The 21,580-nt window shown below is 32.1% G+C and overlaps 1 non-coding gene across 1 annotated transcript; it reads right to left on the reverse strand.

Moving 5' to 3' along the window:
• Window positions 1–13,667: 13,667 nt before the first annotated feature.
• Window positions 13,668–13,773, reverse strand: LOC114752556 (small nucleolar RNA R71). The gene has a single exon (XR_003740855.1). It is a non-coding gene; the product is annotated as a small nucleolar RNA R71 (small nucleolar RNA).
• Window positions 13,774–21,580: the final 7,807 nt, after the last annotated feature.

Genomic DNA, 21,580 nt, shown 5'->3' on the forward strand with positions numbered 1-21,580 from the left:
TATGTTTCTGTGATGGATGAACTTTAATGTTTGCCCACACTTCGATGTAATCTCTCGAAATTAGGCAATGGACGTTTTCCAATGTGGGTGTATGTGTTTACTCATCCTGGTGCAAGCTATTTATATAGGACAATGGCCTCTTATGTTACTGTTTTTATTATTATTATTATTATTTGGCAGGATCTGATGTGTGTTTTAAATTTAATAATAATGTGGGTGAGCGAATAGAACAGCCAAGACAATTTGAGCAAAATTACTTTTGGCACAGACACATACGTATGCATATTATATGTATATATATGTTCCATTACAAAATGTTCCATATTTCATAGTGTTGCCCACACCTTCGGCACATGTTTTGCTTTAAAAAAAAAAACTTTTTATGAACATCTTTCTTTTCATTTTTAGCACATTGCAAGAAATGAAGTAAATTTAATCTGTACATATATAGTGGCGTAGATTCAAAATCTCCTAATAATATACATATATATTAGGGTTAAAATGTAAATTTATCGCAAAAGTTTTCACTTAAGTGCATTGGGTATTGAAAAGTTTTTTTGTGTGCAAATTTAATTTGTCCCTAAAGTTTAAAATCATAGTAGTGTTACCCTTGTCATTAAAATGTTAATGGTCAATGTTTTTCTTTTGATGGTCAATGTTAGTTTTTTAATAACATGGGACAATATTGCAATGTTTTTAAATTTTCGGGGCTAATTTGCACTCAGAAAAATTTTGGACGCCCAATGTTTCTAAGTGAAACCTTCAAGACAAATTTACATCTTAACCCTATTATTTTTAATTGAGGTTGTCAATCACGGTAAAGAAATGTGTTTCGTACATAATTGCCTTGTGGTGTGGCACCAAAATGTTTGTGATCGTTTGTAAATTGATTGAAAGCAACGCGTAACAACATGAGACACACGCATGAGAAAATACGTCGAATGATAACTGTTTGCATGTAAACCCTTTGGATGTTAGGCACTATTTGCGCTGGTAGTGTTTGAACCAAACGCAACCCATATTAGAAGGAGCTACTAGAATCTGAAATATAATAACAAAATTTAGATCAACCTCCTTATATTCAATAAATCAAATTTATTGGGAAATTTTTAAGTGTATGTATTTTAACAACTAATAAAATAACAAGTGTTCATATTTCGTAGGTGAATTTATAAGTGCACATATATACTTTTTTTTGTAAAAATAATTTAAGTGAGTTGAGGTCCGAGACTCATTAGGACCAGGACATCCCTCCAAACTTAAAAAGCATTTATAAAGTGCGTATACATATTTTAACAACTAATAATAGTAAATAATAAGTGTGCATAAGAAAATTTATAAATACTAATTTACATTATAAGAGCTTATATAAAAATTTGCACGTATTTAAAGGAGAATTTACAAGTGAACATTAGCATTTTAACAACTAACACAAAATAATAGGTGTGATTAGAAACTTAACCTAATAAATGCAAAGAAAACAACTTGACTTAAGTTTTTTCCAATGTAAAAATTGGTTTTTCTATTTTGTTTTTTCCCCTCTATTTATGATATCACAATATTATTTTGTGGAAACAAATACTAATGATACCCACATATATGTAAGTTTTTTTGTTTTTGAAAACAAGTATTAATTCTACTTGGGAATCTATATTATGATGATTTACTTAAGGACAAAGGGAAAATAAAAATTAGGACTTATGTTTATGGACAAAGGAAGTATAAATGAAGATCATAATCAACAAGCTATTGATTTCTATAGTGATCGTCCTCGGACGCGGCTTCTCTCTGCTGTCCTTATGGTCCGCTGCCCTCCTTTACTCCCCAAACCGCGCGGTTGTGGATGAAAATAAGGGAGTGTCGGTGCTTTTTTATTTTTTTAAAAATATCTATCATCTTAAAATGTTTTTTTAGAGCTATTTGTTATCCCAAATTAATTGTTAGAGTACTCAGTATTTGAAAATATTTTTTGATTGCATTCAACATCTAACATCTATCACTCAGAAATATTTTTCAATACCACCTAGTATACTAAAAATTTTGCAGTGATACCTAGTATCTAACATCTATTACATTGAATTATTTTTTCAATAGCACTTGGTATCTTAAACTAAATTTTAGTGTATTCAACATCTTAAAATATTTTTTCAATGAGACTTAGTATATTGAAGTAACCTTTTGTGCAATAATTTAGCATGCTGGATGTATTAAAATTTAGTTTATTATATTAGATAGTACTAAGAAAAGAAAATACTTCAACTCTTTAGTTGTCATATAGTGGGTGTCAATGAAAAGATATTTTAATTCACTAAGTGGATCAAAAATTATTTTAAAATAGTAGGTGTTACTGAAAAATACTTCAAAATAATAAATGTTAGATATTGGTGCTGCTAATAAAATATTTTAAAATGTTGGGTATACTAATAACTAATTTAGGATACTCAATAATACTAAAAAAATATTTTAAGATATTAGATTATTTTAAAAAAATTAAAAAAGTACTGACCCTCGATTGTTTTCCCCCAAAACGGCAGAGTTTTGGGAGCAAAGGAGGGCAGCGGACCAAAAGGGTAGCGGAGAGAAGCCGCATCCATCATCCTCACTAGAATTGGCGTCGATCATATTCCCTTGGGAAAATTGCAAATGAAGACCCCCAAATATGTAAAATTGTAATTTGAGATTTTTAATTTGGAAAATAGCAAATAAGGACCCGGTCTTATTTTTGCAAATATGAAATCGTGGTGAAATGCTTAAAATCCCATCAGCCAAATGACAAGTTGATTATGAGAAATAACAAGTTCACTTTAACGAATGACAACTTTAGTAAACCAAATCACAATTTGATTGAGGGTATGCCAAATGACGAGTTGACTGTGAGAAATAAAAAATTCACTTTAGCGAATGACAACTTCAATAGAATAAATTACAATTTGACTGAGGGGCCTTTCATACATTTCATCCACATTTCATATTTGCAAAAATGAGACCGGGTCCTTTGGGTCCCAAATCACAATTTTACATATTCAGAGGTTTTTATTTGCAATTTCCCCTATTCCCTTCATTCTTAATTATAAGTTATATTTAATTAATTCACACAATCCCAAATATACAATTAGTTAAAATTAATTCATGTTCCTAAAATTACTTAATTTAATAAAATAATGTTTAAAATTATATATAATGAGATTTAACGAAGTCTTGTTTATCTCTTCCAATTCATATTTCACTATAAATAATTAATAATATTCATGGGAAAAAAATTAAAAAGATAATATTATCTCTAATTTTAATTATAAGATCTCGTTTGTAGACTATAGATAGATTCTACTTTTATAAATTGATTTATAAATACAAAGATGAAAGCCTTCTAAAGTCAACAATGGAGGGTGTATTTTTTGTTATGATCACATGTAGGGGAGCTGGAGGGCAGAAACATGATTGCCCATGCGTACATTTAATTCTTCTCCTCGGGACACTAATGCATTTGATTGGAACTGTGGAGATAAAAGTTTCAGTGAGTTTAATTTGAAAAAACATAGAAAAATAAAGTTGGAAAAATTTAATTAATTTTTCTTATTATTTTGCTTTATATATTTTTTCCAACATTCTTTTATTTTATATCTGTTTTATTTTTATATTTTTATTTTTATTTTTTTGGTTAAGATGCTTCCAATACCTCAAAATATTTTTTTGAGTGAGTCCAACATTCAAAAGTATTTTATGGTGCATCCAACATCCTAAAATATTTTTTAGCTGTGTCTAACACCCTAAATTTGTTTTTTGTTTGATGCTGGATACACCAAAAAAATATTTTAAGGTGCTGAATATGCCTAAAAAATACTTTAAGAAATTGAATGCACCAAAAAATATTTTATTGCCCAAAATATTTTAAAATAATGGGTGCACCTTAACCTTTTATTTTTTAAATTAAACTTCATTAAAATCTCTTACCCCTCCAACAAAATTAGGAGTTATATTATATTCTGTCAACTTAAAGTTTCGACTCTGGTTCTCTTTTGGTCCTACTTTATATGCATATGTATGCATGTGCGCGTGACTAGTTATATGTAGTTCAACAAACAAATCAGAATCGTTGGCAAAAAAAAGTAAACAAACAAACCAGAATGACAAGAATTATTGCCCACTCCCCCTCCCCCGGCAATGCGAGTGGGGCTAGTGATGCTTAAAAGGTGGAGAATATATTTGATTTAATAATAGAGGCTAGTCTATTTTAATTTGTTCCTAAATAAAAATTTTAATTATTTTTTACTCTTTTATTTTATATTTTTTATTAAAATTTTATAGGATAAACTTGAAAAAATAACCATAAGGTTTTATCCAAAATGCGCTCATCATTATAAGTTTTTTGGAGATACAAAATTACTTATGAACTTGGAAAACTAGAGAAAAATGACACAACCGTTACATTTGCTTAACGAGTATTACTTTTTGCAGTTGAACCCGCACTAATATTTTAAACTACCGAAATACTCCTAACTCAAAAAAAAAAAAAAAAAGAATAAATGTGTATAAATATCTATAAAATTTTACCCAGAATACGCCAAACACCATATGTCTTTTTCACGCATGCAAAAGCACCCGCTACCCTTCAAACAAACCAATTCTTTTTGGGGAAAGAATCTATCAAATTTTAATATAATACTAAAATACTAATAATTTTAGGTTAATATATAAGTTTGACCTTCTAAATTTACATCAAGTTTAATTTAGTCTTTCAGTTTATAAAATATTTTTTTTAGTCCTTTAATGTCAACACTATTAGTCAGATTAACCAAAAAAAAAATTGATTCAACGAATTTAAATGATAACTCTGCAATTAAACATTGAAATATTAATTTTCAATTTAAAATTTGTAGTTGAAAACATTTAAAATACAACCTAATGAAGATGTTATCTAATTTTTAGTAAGACCATTGATGTTAACATTACAGAACTCGAAATATACTCAATAAATTTAAGAAACAATTAAAACTTGATGTAAAATTAGAAGACCAAGGGTATACATTGACTCTAAAATTATTAATTTTATTATACTAATATCATATAGTTTAATAGAGTTTTTTTTGGGGCTAAAATTGAGAATTAATTTATTATTTTCACGTTCATGAGTATTTTTGCTTCTTTGAAAAAGCATATAGTGTTTGATGTATTATAGTTAAAAGTTTATGAATATTTTTTCACCTTCATCTTTTTTTTCCCCCGAGTTATAGGTATTTTTGTACCATGATAATATTAGTGTGGTCTCCAAAGCAAAAGTAATGGCAGGTGGACAAATTTAACAGCTATATTATTTTTGCTCTTGTTTTACAAGCTCATGATATTTTTGCACCTCTATAAAAAGCTTATGATGGTGGGCACACTTTGGCTAAAAGTTCATGTAATAATTTTTGGACCTTTACCCAATTTTATAATCCCACTTTTTTTTTTCAAAATCAAACTTATTAAGATTTTTCCTCCCTTACACTTCATTTATAATTAATATTTTTAAAAAATGAAAAAAATGAAATTCATAGACCTTGCCCTTATGTTATATTATTCATGATTATATTCTTTAGCTTTATGGACCTTGCCCTTATGCTCTCATCTTCAAGCAACATATCCACTTTTTTGCTGATTTCTTGGTGTGAGATTAGTCCTCTTTCATCGGAATCAAGTTTCAACCCCACCTTCTACTCATTACAAATACAATTCTTGCAACAAAAAAAAATGTCTACAAAATATGACCAACGCATTAAAGGCACTCCATTGCTCAAACCTTCAATGGTGGAATTCCCACCACAATGGCTAACAAAGCAAGCCATGGTATTGTAACATCTCAAATTTTGGGTTTAAAAGTGTAAAAAATGGCTTGAAATAGATAGGCTATCAGACCTCTTAGTAAGAGTCCTAGAAATTTTCTAAAAAGATAGAACGATTCTTAGAGACCAAATTATAAAGTAAAAGTTTTCTGAAACTAAGGGACAAAGAAGATAGAGACCCCGATAAAATCTTAGGAGCTAAGTATATGAATTGAGGGATTCACAATCGACTAAGGGCTAGATAAAATAGTAGAAACAGAGATGGAACAATTTTTGAAGTGAAACTCAGGCAGGGACTAAATGTTCATTTTGAAAATTTTCGGTTAAGAAAAGAAATTATTGGAAACTACGACCGAAATTCCTAAAATTTTTTGAAAATTCATTAAAAAAAGTAAAGTACAAGGTTTAAAATAGTATTTGAGTCCCAACAGGCAAAACAAAATGAGACTGATTTATTAGATAATTTTATGTAATTATGAATACTTTTGGCTAATTAAGGGAATATTAGCCAAGGTTAATTATTTTAAATCTACAGAGTTCTCAATTATCTAGACAGAAATCAGAAAAAGGTAGTTTGGAGTTTATAACATATTGTCAAATTATCTCCAACCCTTGAAAGTACAAAGATTTGCTTTAAAGAAATTTAAAGTCAAATTTTATAGAATAGGGTATCTAGAAAATCTATAAAAGAGGTATTTACTGGTTGAGTTTTGACCTAAGAAAAATTAGAGAAATTTCTCTCAATAAAAGGGAGTTAATGAAGCAGAGGAATAAATTTTCAGAGCCAAAAAATATCAGAAAGTATTTGGTCAAAGTCACAGTAGAATAAAATGATTTGATGTTTCTTTTAAGGGACAAAAACCCTAAAAGCTCCTCTTGCCTAATATTTAACATTATTGTAGCATATGGAGTTATTTATAATGAGAGAAGCATGCAATAACACATACCAATGACACTAGATAAGTCAAGACCCAAGAAAGTAATCGATGTTGTTTCCAATTATGAAATAGGTAGAGGGATAGGTAACGGTATAATTATTCATAGATTTTCTTTTTTTTTCCTCCTTGTTTTGGTGATAATTTGATGAAGAGAACAAGGTTGAAATTATATGTTTTGTCAAAATTAAAACTTAAAAAAAGGATTAAAATAATAGATTATAAGGCACATGACAAATAAATTAAAGACATTTGGCAAGAAGAGAATGTGCATGAGTTCAATTGGGTTTTCTCTTCTTTCTTCGTCTTCCAAAACTGTGCCACCTAGCTCGATGATGTAAGGGAGATGAGGTAAGCAAGATGATGCAAGGGAACACACGGCAAAATCATGGAAGACAAGGCCTAATCAAGAGACAAATGTGTTGTGGTAAAATGGTAAAGGTAACTTAGACTAATCCTAGATAAATGATAACTAAAACATTATAAATATCCCTCCCCATCCCTTTGCTTAGAGATTTTCAGCTAACATAGAAAAAGAAGAGAGGGAGGCCGTGGAGGAGAGGGAGAGAAGAGAAAGAAGAGCGAAAGGGGAAGAGCTTCAAGTTTCATGCAAGACAAGCTTTAAGATAAGGTAAGATCATGATTTTGGACGTAGTTCATGATGCTTTATGTCTTGTAAAGCTTGGCTATGGTTTTTGTGAGATTCGGAAGCATGAACCCTAAGGAAAGGTGCTATCCAAATATGTTTTAAGTTATGAAAAAGATTGATTGATGATAGAATCATGTTTAAAGGTTAGAAAGGAACAAGAATCAAATGATTGTGTGATGCAAATGAAAAGAATTCAACTTCCCCTTATGTTGATGCTAGGGTTGAATTTTAATGATTTTTATACTTTCAATGTGTTTACAATGAAAAATTGTATGGGATATAGATGAGAAAACAAGTTTGGAAACATTGGAATTGAAAATGAAAACTTTGAACCCTAAGACCTTATTGTTCAGCCAAGGCTTGTTTAGGGGAAGGAGTTGGGTTTTGTTGAATTTGAGCTTGAAAATATATTCTAGATGCAAAATTATGTGAGAATAGCATGTGGAAATAATTTTTGAAAGATTAGAATTAAAGCTTAAAAGTTAAGGTTAAAAAGTTAAAGTATATTCCAGGGAGTTATGTATGAATGTTGTTTGTTACCATGGCTCTAATAAATGAATGGCAATGATATGTGATGTATTTAGGATCATAAGATAGTAAGAAATAGAAAGGGAAAGGTTGATAAGCAATCTTGATAGTTGGAAGTAAAAGGGGGCAAAAGGAAAAGCATAGAGTTATAGGGTGGTGAACTTATCTTTATTGTGTGCTTGATGCGTAAACTTGTGTGTTGATGTGTATGATGTTAATTGATAGTAAAATGAGATATATGTGAATGAATGATGCTCTGTTTCTAGTTATTCCATGGACATGTATGAAAATATAAAATATTGAGTATAAAAGCATATTAATAACTAGCTTGTGATAGATAAGGTAAGTATGTCATGCTCTTGTATTCATCTTGCATACATATATAGTAATAGTTGCTGCTGAGATTCTTCTGAATCTCACCCTCCCTTATCCAACCATAATAGGTATGATATGCAAGGGAAGAAGAATGCATGGTAAGGAACAAAGAAAGAAGAGAAAAACTTGAGAAATGTGTTAAGTTACGTATCTCCTTACGTGATGTATGATAAGAATAATACCATTGATGCTATGTAATGATGAATGAAGAGATTGGTATGTGAAATTGAGTATGAAAATGTATGAGAATGATATATGAAATGTGCGAATGGTTGCATGCATGATTAAGTTTAATTGTAGTATGCTTGATAAGTCTATATTTTATAATAAAAGAGGTGTATATTTTGATTTATTTGGTTAAATTTATGGATATCTTATACCTATTTAATTATCTTTTGTAGAATTTCCTCTCTTTTATCAATTATGGGATAAAAGATGATCTTGCAATAAATCTACTCAAATCTTTTATGATCTTTACTGCAGGGGATATAAAATTATTAAGAGAAGGAAATATCACAAATAAAAGATAAAATAGAAGGGGAATAATATTTGCTCAGGGGTGTGAGGCATGCAAATTTAAGGAATGAATCAATATTATATTATATTATATTATATTATATTATATTGATTGAATGCAAGGAAGGAGATAAAAGGATAACGGTGGCAACAGTAACGCAAGGGAAATCATCTAATATATTATATTATATTGAAGATATATGGATATGGATAAGAGGCGGTAGATTCAAGGGAGAGAAGATGCAAAACCATTATAAATAGGATCAAAGGAGACGAGAGAGAAAGCATCGAAGAGCATTCCTAGAGGCAGTAACAGAGCATTGTTTGCGACAGCAAATCAGCGAAGTTACTACCTTTGTTCATCTTGTGACAGCAACTGAGCAAAGGACCTCTATTGGATCCTTCGGCAATTTATTCCTCTTTTCTTCTTCCTTTGTTTTGTCATGTTTGGGGATTTTAGAACAATACTATTTATAATTTATTTTATTATGAGTTTCTAAATTCCCTAGTTGGGGTAGGGATATAGCTCAACTGCGAAGCTGGTTTTTATCAGTTCTATTTTCACTCTTTTTATGGCTTTTATGAATATCTTTTAATTTTTATATCTATTTCTCTTATTCTTCATGTTGATTTTATGACTGGCCACCATTGAATATAAATTATGGGTGATCTTGATGGATTGGGAGGTGAAGAGAGAACCTAGATCTAGAGAAGTAGACATAAATAGTTAGGCTAGGGATAGTTCTAGATATTTATGGTGCCTTACGACTATAGCTTCAAGATTTAATTAGTTGTTTGGGTGTCGTGGGAATGAATTCAACTCTAATTAAATAGGGACTAATAATTTGGGAGAATATTAGGACACTCTAAGAATGGTTGTTACTATAATAAATTAAAGAATCAATTCAAAGGATAAAAACTAGCAACCCATAGGGTAAATCCTGAACCCCAACTCTTTAAGTGATTGATTTTCCTCTTATATTTGATTTTTTCCTGCTTTTAATTTATTATTTTATATTATCTCATCAATCAATTCATCTATTCTCATTATTACTTATTTGAATTAGAAAAAATGCAACCTCCCTGTGGGTACGACCCTAGATTACTCTGGGATTTTTACTACATCAAGCTCGTACACTTGCGAGAGCGATCAAGTTTTTGGCGCCGTTGCCGAGGAGGCTATGGATTTACTAATTCTTCAAATTTTATTTTTCTTTATTTTGTATTAATTTTTGTTTTTATTTTTTTCTCTTTATTTTATTTTAATTTTTTTATGCAATTAAGAAGTTTTGGTAACTCTACTTTGACTCCTATTAGTTTTGCAGAAAAAATAGAAGTCAACAAAGAAGAGAGATGGCCGAGGGTGTTATTGTTCTAGAGTAAAATATCACGTTCCGTGATATTCAACGCCCCCTTATTACTTCTAATCCATCTTGCATTAAGCTAAGTACTACTACGTGCAATTATGAATTTAAAAATATACATCTAAATGCACTGCCCAATTTCAATGGGCATACAACTGAAGATGCCATGGATTTTATAAGCGAGTATTATGCAGTAATTGACACATTGCTATTGAATGGCTTATCAAATGACGATTTGAAATTGCATTGCTTTCCATACTGTATGTAACATCCAAACTTTTAGGCCTAGAGGTATCAAAAGTAGCTTGAATTGAATAGGCTACTAGACCCTTTTTGAGCATAAGTCCCAAAGATGAGAAAGGAAGTCAAAGCAGTTTCAGAGACTAAACTGCAAAGTAAAAGTTTTTCAGGGGCTTTAGTATAATCAAGGTCAGAGACTCTAGTAAAGTCTCGAAGGCCTAGAGAGAGAAAAAAAGACTAGATATAGGCCAAAGGTTGAGTTAGAAGCCTCAAAGAGAGGATTATATGAAGTTAAGTCTAACCAGGGACTAAATTGTAAATTCTAAAAGTTATGACCAACAGGGATAAAAATGGAAGAGTACACAAAGAATTCCAAGAAAATCCAAAAAAAATGGGAAATAATATTATAAGACTCTTCTGTGAAGAGAAAAGACAAAAATACCCCTGAGGCAGTTTCAATGGAATTTATGAGGTTATTACCGATAAAAAGTATACCATTTGAGATAATTATTTAAAATAGCAAGAGACCTAAAAAATGTATATAAAAATGAGGTTAGAAGGTTGTACTAATTTATAAAATTAGTCCCGCAACCAAAAGCCAGTGGAGTGGCTTTAATAAATTAAAGAGCCAGTTTTGCCGATAAAAGGGTATTTTAGTAAATGAATTTTATGCAAGGCTTAAAGGAAGTGTTATGGCCTAAGAAAATTTATAGATACTCTCTAGAATTAAAGGGAATTTATGGATTTGACAGAAAATAATTACAGAGGTCAGAGCACTATAATTATAGAAAAGAAGTTAAACCCAGAGATAAAGTGTTAATCAGAGTCTTGCACTTTACTTGGCCCACAAGTCGCCACTTGTCAAGCCTTTAAAGGATGGTAATTAAAGCTTTCCAAGTGTTAAGCTACCAATGGAGAGGATCTTGACTTTGGAATGTAATTATATTATGAATTAAGTTAATTAAGAGAGAGGTTTCAAGAAGGCTTAGGCATTTGACACTTGGACTTTCATTAAATGTGGTAGATGAGATATTTTGAAAGCACTAAAGAGCTCATCTCTCCCCTAAATCAGATGGGAATTTCGTCCAAGGCAAAGAGAAGAGGAAAAGAGAGGGTTTTGGAAGGAGAACCAAGGAAAGCTATCAACTTTGGTCATCAATCAAATATTCAAGGTGAGATCTTGGTTCTAGATGTGTTCTTGTCTTGTTTTCCTTCTCTTTTAAGGTTAAAAAATATGTCTTCTCTCCCTTTTGATGGCTGGTTGAAATGGTTGATGAGTGGGGAAGGGAGTTTGGTTGTTAGATCTTGCTAGAATACCTCAAAGTATGGTCGATCCAAGTGGATCTATGTGAAAATTGGAAGAATTACGTGCTCATTTGATACCTATTTCAAATTAGTTACTGTTCATATCTGGTTCTAAAATTTGGCATGCTTAAAATAAACTCTGTGAGATTTAAATCCATAGGTAGAACACTTCATTTGGATATGTGTACGATTTATGGTGATTTTTCAAAGTTAGGATTTGAAATCTGGAAACAGTGTTGAACTTTTGGGAGAGTGTCGAGTTCCGTACAATTCCGGTACTGTTTGGCATAGAATTGGTTCATGAAACTATTTTTCCTTTAAATTTAACTTATGGATATTTCAGTGAAACTTGGAAGCACTCAATTTGGAGTTTTCTATATTTAATTATGAATTTTCAAAGTTGAGCAAAAAATTCTGGAGATTCTGCGTGAACAGTACCCGCGAACCAAAATTTCCAGATTTGGTATTCTTGAATCTAAGGCCATCTAAAGTGGTCCTAATTGACAAGAAATGGATCTTAAGGATGGGAAATGATAAGATTTATATTAGAAAAGTTAGAAAGAAAACCCTAAGACTAAGAGAAAGGTTGAGGTTCAAGAAAGCTAGTCTTGAACTTTATGTAATCTAATGGTCCTAATGGATTGTGTGATCATTATGGTTATGTTTAGGACCTTTGGAACATCCAAGAGGATGTTTGGTGATGTTGACCGAATGCCCACATGGTTGGACAGTCAAGGGAGTCAAAGGAAAAGTAAGAGGAAAGCTTGAGGTGCAAGGTAGTGAACTTACCCTTTTTGTGCTTGACATGGTATGCTCATGTGTTGGTTTGTATTTGTTGTTTGAATGATGTTGTGACATGATGATTGTTGCTAGAAATGCTGTTTTTAATACGTTCCCATGGCCATGCATTTTTATACCAAGCATAAAGCATGATGGCATGTCACTAATTAACTTAAGTTTATGAAAAACTACATACCATACACTAGCATCCATCTTGTGCATGTATGTGGTAATGTTTCCTACTGAGATTTTCCCGAATCCCACCCCTCCCTAACCAACCATTTAGGTCAATCAATGATAGGCACTAATGGCATGAGAAGCAAGGAGAAGAAGTGGAGAATTATTGATGCTAATGATTGAGATTATGTTCAATGTATAATTCTCTTATGTTATAATTATGTTGTGAATGCCATATATTTAATTATAAAGCATATGGCATGTATAGGAATGTATGAGCATGAATGGGAAAAAGTAAGCCCATGTTAGGTATGCCAAAGAAATAAAAAGAATTAAAGTAAAAAAATGTTAAGGGATAAAACGTAGGTCATGGAGCAGTTAGTTTCGAGCTTCAGTTTGACCTATCATATGAATGAGTTAAGCTACGAAATTTGGTATACCTATAGTGCACATCCCAAGCTTTAAAATGAATGGTGAATTACCTCATTTGGATGTGTATACGAAGATATATGAATTTTTAAAGTTAAGGCGCAGAATCTGAAAAGTCCAGATTTTACCAAACGAATAGTAATCTTAATCCAATAAACTGTACGTTTTCAATGAGGATGAGTTCATTTGAATATTTTTTCCTTAAAGAGTATTGAAAGATATTTCTTTAGAATTTTGGAACATCTCCATACGATTTTTCTAGAATTAGTCATGATTTTTCAAAGTTGGACCTGTAATCTGAAAACTAGACAGTGAACAGTAATTTTTCGAAAATTAACGTCCAAATTGAAATTTTTAAGTGTAAGACCATCCAACATGGTCTGGAATGGTTTTAAATGAATGCTAAGATACTATATAAGTAAGGTGTGACACTGTATGAAGGGAGATGCTCGTCAATGGCTTCTACGCTTACCAGAAGGTTCTATAACATCTTGGAATCAGATATACGAGCAGTTTATGCTAAAATATTACTCACCACAGAAGACTTCAGAGTTAAGGGACAAGATTCACTTCTTTACACAATAGGGTGATGATTCATTCTATGAAGCATGGGAGCGGTATAATCTCCTCATTAGCCAATGTCGTCATCATCAATTACCACATATACTCTTAATGGACTTTTTCTATAATGGGCTCACATCGGACAATCAAAGCAAAGTCGATAATGTAGCTCATGGTGATCCAAATAACATGACAGCTGAAGAAAGAGAGGACATTTACAAGACTCTAGCATCAAATTCAAGGCAAAAGTTAATTCAAGGAAGGAGGGCGATGGCTAACAAAGTCACTACTTCAAACCTCTCTCTTGACTTAAGGGATTTAACAAAGAGTTTGAATTTATTAGTGAAAAATTTTAATCCTGTTAATTCCCTTTCTACTTCTCTTCTCTATTATAATTCTCTTCATGCAAGCAATAATGGTGATTATGTGGAGGAGGCTAACTATATGGGTGCCAATTCCAAGAACGACTCATACTTCAACACATATAATCTAGGGTGGACAAATCATCCTAATTTCGCTTGGAAAAGTTCTACCCTTCAAAGGCCACAAGCACCACTAGGTTCCAACAGCAAAGAAACACAATGGAGGATCGCACAATAAGGTTTGAGGAAGCTTTAGCTCAAATGGCCACTCACCAAGCTAACCACATGAAGAACATGAATCAAGAAATTGACCAACTCAAGCAAGCAGTTGCATCAACTCAAGCCTCCGTAAGAAATATAGAGTCGCAAATGGGAAACTCTATGAAAAACGTGGAAGCTCAAATAAGCAATTTGGCTAGCTTGCTTAAGCTTACCGGACAAGGTCAAAACAAATTTCCTAGCAATACTGAAGTCAATCCAAGGGAGGGAGTCATGGCAATCACATTACAGAATGGTAAAGAACTTCAAGAAGCTAACATTAGGGCTAAAAGGACTTATAACAAGGTAAGTGATAAGAAGAATACTGGAGATAATGATGAGGTAATTGAAGTTCCTAAAGCCAATAATGTGATTCAAAGTAGTCCTTTTCCATCTGGACTCAAACCTTATGTACCTCCTATCCCATATCCTGAGCATCTTAAAAAGAAAGATCAAGATTCAAGCTTCTAAAGGTTTCTCAAGATGTTAAGAAATATCCAAATTAATGTGTTATTTATAGAAGCCTTAGCAAGGACACCTTATTATCTCAAATACATCAAGGATATAGTTTCAAACAAGCAAAGGTTGGAAGATTATGCCACAGTGTCACTTATAAAGGAGTGCAATGCAATTATACAGAAGAAGCTACCACCCAAACTGAAAGATCCGAGGAGTTTCACTATTCCTTGTTATACTGGTTCTAATATTATTGAAAATTATTTATGTGATTTAGGTGCTAGTGTTGATTTGATGCCTTATTCTTTATGCAGAAAGCTTGGGATGATAAATATTAAACCGATCAATGTGACCCTCCAGCTTGCAGATAGGTCAATTAGATATCCACGAGGTGTGGTTGAAGATATCATATTTAAAGTCAGTAAACTTTATATTCCTGCTGATTTTATTATTTTAGATATTAAGGATAACTAGAACATCTCTCTAATATTAGGGAGGCCATTTTTAGTAACTGGTGGGGCTTTAATTGATGTACGTGAAGGAACATTACTTTTTCGAGTGGGTGACCAAAACGAATTATTTCAAGTATCTAAAGCTACAAAGTTTCCTTGCTTTGATGAGAATGTTTTTAGCAATATTGATGTTATTGATACACTAGCCCAAGAACATTTTAATAGGTACTAATATAGTGATCCTCTTGAGGCATGCATCGCACTAAGCTTAAATAAAAAAGAAAGGGAGGATGAGTTCATAGAGACAATAATGAGTTTGGATGCTTTTGAAATTGCAAAATAAACATCATACAAGGCATTATGAAGATCTAGGATTAGGCAATTTATTGCCCCTCCCCTCCCCAAACTCACCACCTTCTGTTGAATTGAAGCCCCTTCCCTCTCATTTAAAATATGCATTTTTAGGTGATTCTAACACTTTTCCTGTTATAGTTTCTTCTGCTTTAAATTCTGATAAGAAAGATAAGCTGTTAAGGGTCTTGAGGGAGTTTAAGTTGGCCATTGGATGGTCTATAACTGACATAAATGGCATCAGCCCCTCTATTTGTACACATAGAATCCTTATGGAGAAAAATTACACACCGAAGGTGCAATAACAAAGAAGGCTTAACCCACATATGAAGGAAGTGGTTAGAATAGAAGTTTTGAAATTGATTAATTCAGGTATTATTTATCCTATCTCTGATAATTCTTGGGCGAGTCCTGTGCAAGTAGTCCCAAAGAAGAGAGGTACAATTGTGGTAAAAAATGATAAGAATAAGCTTATCTCCACAAGAATGGTAATTGGGTGGCACGTTTATATAGATTATAGAAAATTAAATGAAACAACACATAAAGACCACTTCTCTCTTCCATTTATGGATAATATGTTGGAAAGAATAGTAGGGCATAGTTATTATTGTTTTCTAGATGGTTACTTTAGGTATTTTCAAATACCAATAGCAACAGAAGACCAAGAGAAAACAAGTTTTATTTATCCTTATGGTACTTATACTTACCGTAGGATGCCCTTTGAGCTTTGTAATGTCGCTGCTACTTTCCAAAGATGTATGATGGCTATATTTTCTGATATGGTAAAGGATATAATTGAAATCTTTATGAATGATTTCTCTGTATTTAGTGATACCTTTGATTTTTGTTTGACCAATCTTTCTAAAGTTTTGCAAAGATGTCAAGAGACACATCTTGTACTTAATTGGGAAAAATATCACTTTATGGTGAATGAATGTATAGTCCCAGGCCACAAAGTTTCAGAAGGAGGAATTGAGGTGGATAAGGCAAAGGTTGAAACTATTGAAAATATGCCTCCACCCACCTTAGTGAAAGGCATAAGGAGTTTCCTAGGTCATGCAGGCTTTTATAGAAGATTCATTCAGGACTTTGCTAAAATTGCTAAACCTCTCACTAACCTTCTTGTGCAGGATACCCCTTTTATTTTTTATGATGCTTGTTTGAGTGCTTTTAATAAATTAAAATCTGCCTTGGTTTCTGCTCCCATAGTTGTTCCCCCTGATTGGAGTCTCCCTTTTGAAATTATGTGCGATGCTAGTGATTTTGCTATAGGGGCTGTTTTAGGACAAAGAAGGAACAAGAGCTTACATGTCATCTATGCAAGTAGAGTCTTAGATAGAACACAATGTAATTATGCTACCATTGAAAAAGAATTTTTGGCTGTGGTTTTTGCATTTGAAAAATTTCAATCCTATCTTTCTTGTTCTAAAGTGATTGTTTATACTAACTACCAAGATCTAAAATATCTGATGAAAAAAAAAGATGTTAAAGCTAGATTGATTAGATGGGTTCTTTTTTTTTTTTTAGGAATTTGATGTTGAAATTAGAGATAAAAAGGGTGCAGAAAATCTAGTTGCAGATCATCTCTCTCGACTAGAACATCTACCCCAAAATAACACTCCTATAAATGAAGAATTCCTAGATGAGAGACTTTGGGTGGTTAAATCTCTACTTGCTTCTTGGTTTGCAGATTTTGTTAATTATGTTGTTACAAATATAGTCCCGTATAGCATGAATAATTATCAAAGGAAGAGATTCCTAGCATAAGCAAGACATTACCTTTGGGATGAGCCACTTCTATTTAGAAGGTGTGCAGATGGGATCATACAGAGATGTGTGCCAAATGAGGAGATGGTTCAAATTCTTGAAGGATGCCATTCATCACCTTATAAGGGCCACCATGGGGCAAACAGGATGGTAGCTAAAGTACTTCAAAGTGGGTTTTATTGGCCTACACTATTCAAGGATGCAAGGACCTTTGTGACAACTTGTGACAAATGCCAACAAAGAGGTACCATTAGTAAGAGGCATAAGATACCCCAGCAAGGTATATCAAGGTTGAACCTTTTGATATTTGGGGCCTTGACTTATGAGGCCTTTTCCTCCCTCCTACGGTAATCTCTATATACTTGTTGTCGTTGATTATGTTACTAAATGGGTAGAAGCTGTTGCATTGCCAAATAACAAAGCATCTAAAGTGGTTAGATTTGTTAAACAGATTTTTTCTAGATTTGGTGTCCCTAGAGCTATTATATGTGATAATGGGTTGCATTTTAGGAACCACCAATTCAAATCCTTGTTAGCCAAATATGGGTGTCATCTTCGAGCAAGCACCACATATCATCCTCAAACTAGTAGCCAAGTAGAAGTCTCTAATAGGGAGCTAAAGGGCATATTGGAAAAAACTGTAAGTGCATCTAGGAAAGATTGGTCTCTAAAGTTGAATGATGCATTGTGGGCATATAGAACTGCATATAAGACACCATTAGGTATGTCCCCTTACAGATTGGTATATGGCAAGTCATGTCATCTTCCTATAGAGATTGAGCATCGAGCATATTGGGATGTGTGTGCTTTGAACTATGATTTGAAAGCTACAGGTGACAAATGTGTTCTTTAACTCAATGAGTTAGATGAGATTAGAAGGGAGTCCTTTGAGAATGCTCGTATATACAAGGAGAGAACTAAAGCTTGGTATGAAAAAAGAATTCTAAAGAGAGGATTTAAAGTTGGGCAAAAAGTTTTACTATTTAACTCCCACTTGAAGTTATTCCCAGGTAAGTTGAGATCAAGCTCGTCTAGACCTTTTGAAGTTATAGATGTAAAGCCATATTGAGCTGTTGCAGTTCAAGCTAATAATGGAAGGACATTTGTGGTTAATGGACAATACTATATTATGAAGGAGTCCAAGTTGAGACATCAAAATCCATCTCTCTTAATGAAGTCTAAGCCCACTACAACTGCGTCTAGCTGTAAACATTAAATTAGTGCTGGTTGGGAGGCAAACCAATAACTTTTCATTTATTTTATTTTAATTTATTTATTTTCCTTAATTTGTTCATATTTCATTTATTGTCTATTATCCCCACAATTTTTTTCCATAAGGACCTCACTCCAGGTTTTTATAATAAAAAAATATAAATCAGGGGAGTACTAGTTCCTTTCTCTTCTTTACTTTTTGTAACATGAAGACAATGTTTTATTTAAGTGTGGGGGAGGGAATGAACTGATTGATTAGTTAACCTCTTGAATATGCCTTATTAATTGAAAATTTCTCTGAATTTAAATTCTTGACTTCTGTTTTTCATTAAAATTGTCATCTTGATTGTACGGATACTTGCATGAATTTTTCAAGTCCAATGCTGATTGTGATTATTTTTTATTGATTAAAATTCTAAGAGCCACTTAGAGACAGGTGATTTAATGCATTGAGAACAATCGAAGTCTTCAGTGAGGCTTTGTGAATAGGACTATAAGAGAGATAACCTTGTTAGAAGTATTCTAGGCCTTAAATATTTTAAATTGTGATTACCTCCTATGCTAGTTTCTCTTCAGAACTTGTCTTAATTATCTTATTTGTTGTCTAACTCATGTGCAATTCTTTAATATGATAGAGGCGTTCTAATTCTAAATCCTTTTTTTCCCAAACACAAGCGATACACATAATATATCCCTAGTTACCTCCTTTGGGCCTATCACTTTTCATTAGCCATCAATTTTATAGAAAGGTATATATGCATGAAATTTTTTTTATATAGCATTTTTATTCATGTTAGAAAATTATTATTATCAAGATATTGTGCTACATCTTTTATATACAGGGTGCAAAAAAAAAAAAAAAAGGGAAAGAAGAAAAATGGCGCAAGAGAAAAAAAATATAAGAAAAAGAAGGAATGCTCAAGAAAAAGAAAGAAAAGCAAAATAAAAGAAGAAGAAGAAGAAAAGAAAGAAGACACCTGTATCAACTCGTACTAGCACACTTATCAATCCTACATCCCTTATGACATGATTTCATGCTATTTAATTATTATTACATCCATGCTATTACTTTCTATTTTTCACATTCGATTCCATGTGGCCTTTCTCCATCATTACAAGCCTATAAAGATCTCTTGATTAAAGAACACACATGTAACTGACTGCAGATACTTAGAACTATTACAAGCTTATGGTAGGAGGCTAGTCTAGGTAGGATTGAGTGAAAGAACCCTGAAAAAGATGAGATGAGTGAAACAATTATATCCCTAAGAGTGCTCTCTTCCATCTTGTTCCTTTATCTTAATTGTGTTCATAGAGATTGATTTCATTACATTTATTATTTTGTAACTAGCGTTGGCTTGAAGAATTTAATTAATTGGATTATCACTCTTGTGCTCAAACCTGATTAATTCATTTACTTGTTTTTAGTTGTTTATCATGATGTTTTTCCGTATCTTTGCCCAAGAGTGCAAAGGATTTAGTATGGGAGAATTTGATAAGTCTATATTTTATAATTAAAAAGGTGTATATTTTGATTTATTTGGTTAAATTTATGGATATCTTATACCTATTTAACTATCTTTTGTAGATTTTCCTCTCTTTTATCAATTATGGGATAAAAGATGATTTTGCAATAAATCTACTCAAATCTTTTATTATCTTTACTGCAGGAGATATAAAATTATTGAGAGAAGGAAATATCACAAATAAAAGATAAAAAAAGGGAAGTAATATTTGCTCAGGGGCGTGAGGCATGCGGATTCAAGGAATGAATCAATTGCAATAATATAATATATTATATTATATTGATTAAGTACAAGGAAGGAGATAAAAGGATAACGGTGGCAGCAGTAACACAAGGGAAATCATCTAATATATTATATTATATTGAAGATATATGGATATGGATAAGAGGCGGTAGATTCAAGGGAGAGAAGATGCAAAACCATTATAAATAGGATCAAAGGAGACGAGAGAGAAAGCATCGGAGAGCATTCCCAGAGGCAGCAACAGAGCATTGTTTGCGACAGCAAATCAGCGAAGTTACTACCTTTGTTCATCCTGTGACAGCAGCTGAGCAAAGGACCTCTATTGGATCCTTTGGCAATTTATTCCTCTTTTCTTCTTCCTTTGTTTTGTCATGTTTGGGGATTTTAGAACAATACTATTTATAATTTATTTTATTATGAGTTTCTAAATTCCCTAGTTGGGGTAGGGATATAGCTCAACTGCGAAGCTGGTTTTTATCAGTTCTATTTTCACTCTTTTTATGGCTTTTATGAATATCTTTTGATTTTTATATCTATTTCTGTTATTCTTCATTTTGATTTTATGATTGTCCACCATTGAATCTAAATTATAGGTGATCTTGATGGATTGGCAGGTGAAGAGAGAACCTAGATCTAGAGAAGTAGACATAAATAGTTAGGCAAGGGATAGTTCTAGATATTTATGGTGACTTACAACTATAGCTTCAAGATTTAATTAGTTGTTTGGGTGTCGTGGGAACGAATTCAACTCTAATTAAATAGGGACTAATAATTCAGGAGAATATTAGGACACTTTAAGAATGGTTGTCACTATAATAAATTAAAGACTCAATTCAAGGATAGAAACTAACAACCTATAGGGTAAATCCTAAACCCAAACTCTTTAAGTGATTGATTTTCCTCTTATATTTGATTTTCTTCTACTTTTAATTTATTATTTTATACTATCTCATCAATCAATTCATCTATTCTTATTGGTACTATTTGAATTAGTAAAAACGTAACCTCCCTGTGAGTACGACCCTAGATTGCTCTAGGATTTTTACTTCATTGAGCCCGTACACTTGCGGGAGCGATCAATGCTAATTGCAATAAAGGGATAAACTAGCCTATAATGAGTAATATAATAATTTTTTTAAAGTATTCATGTTGATGGTATATATTAAATGAGTTCCTATCAAGAACAAATTTCAACGCACTAAGTAATTTTAAAAAAGCTAACATATATTTATCACATATAATCAATTTAATTAATCTTTTAATTATTACAAATTA

Source organism: Neltuma alba, unplaced genomic scaffold (assembly GCF_004799145.2).
Source record: "Neltuma alba isolate B1F8T4 unplaced genomic scaffold, ASM479914v2 tig00007437_pilon, whole genome shotgun sequence".
Taxonomy (NCBI): Eukaryota; Viridiplantae; Streptophyta; class Magnoliopsida; order Fabales; family Fabaceae; genus Neltuma; species Neltuma alba.